The following is a 5,567-nucleotide window of genomic DNA, read 5'->3' on the forward strand; positions in this document are numbered from 1 at the left end:
GCACCACTTATTGAAGAGGCTGTCTTTTCTCCATTGAATATTCTTGACCCCTTTATCAAAAATAGGGTGACCATACGTGTTTGCATTTATCTCTGGGCTTTCTATCCTGTTCCATTGATCTATCTTTCTGTTTTTGTGCCAGTACCATACTGTCTTGATTACTGTAGCTTTGTAGTATAATCTGAAGTTTGGGAGCCTGATTCCTCCAGCTCCGTTTTTCTTTCTCAAGATTATTTTGGCTATTTGGGGTCTTTTGTGTTTCCATAAAAAGTGTAAAATTTTTGTTCTAGTTCTGTGAAAAATGCCAATGGTAGTTTGATAGGGATTGCATTGAATCTGTAGCTTGTTTTGGGTAGTATAGTCATTTTCACAATGTTGATTCTTCCAATCAAAAATGTGGAATGGTTCAAGAATTTGCATGACATCATTGCACAGGGGCCATGCTAATCTTCTCTGTATCATTCCAATTTTAGTATATTTGTTGCTGAAGCAAGCACTGAGCCATGAAAAAATTGAGTCACCTGCTGTGCACATTCCCAGCTGATGTTGAGCAAGGCAACTCGCTTTCTTCTTGTCACCTCTCATACTGTAAATAAGTGTCCTTTTTGTGGTCTATTTTGGGCCACGTTTTTTCCTTTTTTTGGTGTGGTTGGTGGTTTCACTGTTGAAAATGGAATTATCCCTTTATTTTCTGGCACTGCATATTGCTCTGGAGGCAGCTGTCAGAAGGCAGCCTGGATTTTCTTCCTCCATTTAAGGAAATTTAGCTTTAAAAATATCTTGGAATAATTTTTGTCTGCAATTTTTGGGTTCTTTATTTCAGGAATACTTTTCATCCATATGTTGTATCATTTCTGCCTGCCCTTGATATCTATTACTTTATCTGTACTCATTTTATCTTTCCCTTTCCTTCCCTTTGCATTCTCTCTGGAAGGGCTTTCATTTCAAGACTTTAACTTTTCAGCCATGTCTATTCGACTTGGGCTGTTCTAATTATTAGTTCTGTAATGATACTGTTTGTGTGCTCTGTTGCCATAGTCCTGCAATCCCTCTTTTAATCTCATTCTGTTCTTTTGACATTTTGTCTTTAACACCTTTGTAACAAACAGAATTCATGTTATTATCAAGTCATTCCATAGCCTGAAGCCCTTGCAGGGTATCTTCTTCTGTTCTTGGGTTATGTTTTCTGTCACCTGAATTATTTTTCTGTAACCACACTTCCTTTATTGGTTTTTGCATGATAGGTTTCCACAGTCACCATGACATGTCCACTTTGTCCCCTTGCTCATGCTAAGTGTAAGCAACTTTGACTGCCATGGGGAGGTAAATTCCTCTTAACATTTTTCCCATCTTATTGAGACATTTTTGGCTTCCACTCTGAGCCAAATTTGAGAGGTATCATGTTCTTACTGCTTTTCAGTACCCTGGTGGCTCAGTCTGTCAAAAAGTTCAGCCAGAGTGCATGAAGTTTTGCTGGAAAACTAGAGGTCAAGTCTTTCTTCTGAGATTTAAAAAAATACCCTATGTTAGAGAACACCACATATGATCAAGGGTATATCCTACTCTTGTGGGGAAATACCCTGTGTTTTCAATCATTCTCCTGATTTAGACTGGAATTCTGAAAAATGGTGAATCCAAGTACTTTTCTTTTAAACATTATTTATTTATTTATTTATTTATTTATTTATTTATTTATTTATTTATTTATTTATTTATGGCTGTTTTGGGTCTTGGTTGAGGCATGTGGGATCTTTCACTGCAGCATGCGGGCTTTTCATTGTCGTGTGTGGGCTTCTCTCTAGTTGTGGTATGTGGGCTCCAGAGCACGTGGGCTCAGTAGTTGTGGCATACAGGCTCAGTAATTGCCACACGTAGGCTAAGTTGCTCCATGGCATGTGGGATCTTAGTTCCCTGACCAGGGATCAAACCCACGCCCTCTGCATTAGAAGGTGGATTCTTAATCATTGGACCACCAGGGCAGTCCCATCCAAGTACTTTTTCTGCTGCTGTTGAGATGGTATAATGGTTAGGATCAACTTTCCCTGATTTCCTTATGTAAACCATGTAGCTAATAACATCATGGGGTTTTTATGAGTCTTAAATAGAATGTTGCATATAATGGTTTATCATCATGCTACAGATACCCAACATATGTTAGCTGTGATTATTTTATTGCAGTGAAGATTCTCTTCTGAGGGCCTCTCTTTACTTTTGCCCTGGGCTGCATACTCACCTACTCACTCTTTAATTCCACTTCTTCCCAAATGGGGTTGCATTCTTGGGATTTTACACACTTATTGTATTTGCCTCATATCACTTATTGAGGGTATGTATGGAGGAGGATGAGGTATATAGGATGAGCACAACGAATTATTTCCTTTATTGATTTTCTTGGAAACTACTTTTAAAAGTGTATGACATGAGGTCATATCCTATTTATTTCAGGTTGCTGATGGTGATAATTTTGTTCCTGATGTTAGTGTCAATAGGTTATAGGGTGGGATATTGTTTATCTTCCTCCATTCATCATGTCTATTTAGAAGTTCAAGCAGGATCAGAGACATAGGGGAAAGAGGCAGGACCTTGAGCAGGTGTCTGAGTGAGGGAAGGAGCAGAGGTAGAAATGGGTAAGAGGAGGTTGTGAAGGGCAGAGGCTGGTTAGCAATGAAAGGAATAGTGGGTGATTAACCATGGTAGGTAGGAGACTTAAGGCTGGTTGGGGATTTTGGAGCCCAGGAGGAAGAACTGAAATTAGTGGTGGATCTAAGCTACTGATCTTCTATAAGCCCTGGTTCTCCTGCCAGGTCACCTGTTGACATGATGTCTTTCCCAAGTGAACCTATAGGCTGCCATAGCCACATGACCCAAAGGTTCTGACTGGGGTGGACATGCACCTCTTGCTCTTTAGTAAAACAGAGACCACCAGTCAGGAAGGCAGATGCAGAAGATACCAAAGTTCTGTCTGCTAGGGATAGACATGGCTGAGAGTTCACCTGGTCTTATTAGTCTTAAGTTTTATCTACCTCTGAAATTTGGGGACCAAACAGCTCCAGGAGCCACTTCTAAGGATATACTCATAACCTGGGGCTCTAACATTGGTTTGGGCATCAGAGAGAAAGACAATTAATTCATGACTCCATTAGTACCATGACTTTGTTCACTAAGTCGAGTTAACTTTGTTCCTGAATTGAGAGCTTCCAAAGTCATTGCTGATCCATGTGCATACAGAGCCAGTGCTGAAGCCCCACACAATAGATGCTCCTTAATTAAATGAAGAAAAGATATATCAGTTTCACAGCACTCCAGAAGTTAGAGAATATCCTTTGTGTCCCTTCCCTCCCTCCCTCCATATTGCCCTCTCTAATTTAGCACCAACTTCTCCTCAAGGAGCTCAAATCTGCCAGTGGAATGAGGAATCATCTAGCAAGCAGGTTATTTTAAATCTTTAATAGACATATTACCTTACATTATGGCTTCATCATCCACCCCTCAGTGTGAGCACCAATAGAACATCCATCACTATTAGTGTAACATCCCAAACACATAAAAAAGATGAAAATGTGCAGCTAAGTTGGGTGTAAGGGAGCCCAGACTCTCTGACTGGCTTTCTGTTAGACTGTGGGCACACAACCAGGCCAGGATGTGGCTTTCCCATGGGCCATAAAGGGGAGTAGGGTGTGCTCTGAGCCCAGAGTGCTGTTCCTGTTCATCCTTCTCCAGAAAGACAGAGCCTTCCAGCACTGAGCTGAAGCTGTAGCTGCCATTTACAAAGTTCTAGTCTCACTTCTATTACTGGCCAACCTGAGGCCACTGGCCAAAACTTGGAGTCCCAGGTCCAGAGCAATCAGATAGGAACAATTTATTTACTGAGCCAAATCCTGAATTAAGCTCTTTTCACTTTTGTTAGCTCATGGAAGCCCTATGATCACCATATGAAGTAGATATTATTATTCATATTTTTATGAAGGAGAAAACTGAGGTTCAAAAATGTTCTGAGACTCATACCCTGGAAAGGTTATTTTCTTAGAATGTGGTCACTGGACAAGACAAGTGTGTGGAGTATTGAAGCAAAGAGGAGGTGAGGAGATGCTGTTCCAAGCTTGGAGGCGAGAGGGATGTGCCATTCAGGTGTGAGTGGCACCTTCACTTGCATGTAATCCTTCAGAATGCCCAACGAACCACTGCGTGCCTCTTTTATTGTTTGCATGTACATGTATGTGTGTAATTATTTATGTCTCTTTTGGGCTCATGCAGAGTTAAGTTAGTCCTACATTTCAGCTCTCAGCACTGTCTACATCATTCAGCACAAGACCCCTCTTGCATTGATTTCCCCTTATTCAGCCCCTGATCCTCACTTCCATCCCCCTCACCTGCCTAGATGTCTAACTCTGTTGTACTGGATATATATCCTTTTAATATTGTGTACATGTTTGTGGTTTATGTAATGGTATTTTGTTATAGACCTCACTTTGTTTTTTAAATTTTTTCCCTTACTTTTAGGCTTTTAGATATAACCACATTTGCTCTGTGAGCATCAAACTCACTCGATGTTAACTACTGTGTGCTGGGAAGGTATGTATCCACACATTTTGCTCATCCTCAGCCCTGGAGATAGACACTATAGGTCACCTTCAACTCTGGCAACTGCACACAATACAATGACTCAATAAACACAGCCTCCTTGGCCCCTAGGGATTTGCACAAAACTTTATTGGCCATTCTCCATTGTTTTCCTTCCTACCATCATCTCACTTGTTTAACTCCTCATCATCTCTTGTCTGGGTCCTTACAAAGGTCTCTGCCTCCCACCTCTCTTTTTTTTTACTTAAAATTTTTTTTATTGGAGTATAGTTGCTTTACAACGTGTTAGTTTCTTCTGTACAGCAAAGTGAATCAGTTATACATTTACCTATATCCACACTTTTTCAGGTTCTTTTCCCATATAGGCCATTACAGAGTGTTGAGTAGAGTTCCCAGTGCTATACAGTAGGTCCTTATTAGTTATCTATTTTTTAAAATAGATCTTTATTGGAGTATAATTGCTTCACAATACTGTGTTAGTTTCTGTTGCACAACAAAGTGAATCAACCATATGCATACATATGTCCCCATATGCCCTCCCTCTTGAGCCTCCCTCCCATTCTCCCTATCCCCTCCATCTATGTCGGCACAGAGCACCGGGCCGATCTCCCTTTGCTATGCTGCTGCTTCCCACCAGCCCACTATTTTACATTCGGTAGTGTATATATGTTGATGCTACTCTCACTTTGCCCTAGCTTCGCCCTCCCACCCCATGTCCTCAAGCCCATTTTCTATGTCTACCTCTTTATTCTTGCCCTGCAACTAGGTTCATCAGTACCATTTTTTTTTAGATTCCATATATATGCGTCAGCATATGGTATTAGTTTTTCTCTTTCTGACTTACATCACTCTGTATGACAGACTCTAGGTCCATCCACCTCACTACAAATAACTCAATTTCGTTTCTTTTTATGTCTGAGTAATATTCCATTGTATATATGTGCCACAACTTCTTTATCCATTCATCTGTAGATGGACTTTTAGGG

At 40.6% G+C, this 5,567-nt stretch overlaps 1 non-coding gene across 1 annotated transcript; it reads right to left on the minus strand.

The window, feature by feature from the left end:
- Positions 1-390: 390 nt before the first annotated feature.
- On the minus strand, positions 391-493 carry LOC132492861 (U6 spliceosomal RNA). The gene has a single exon (XR_009532915.1). It is a non-coding gene; the product is annotated as a U6 spliceosomal RNA (small nuclear RNA).
- Between the last annotated feature and the right edge of the window lie 5,074 nt (positions 494-5,567).

Source organism: Mesoplodon densirostris, chromosome 6 (assembly GCF_025265405.1).
Source record: "Mesoplodon densirostris isolate mMesDen1 chromosome 6, mMesDen1 primary haplotype, whole genome shotgun sequence".
Lineage (NCBI taxonomy): Eukaryota > Metazoa > Chordata > Mammalia > Artiodactyla > Ziphiidae > Mesoplodon > Mesoplodon densirostris.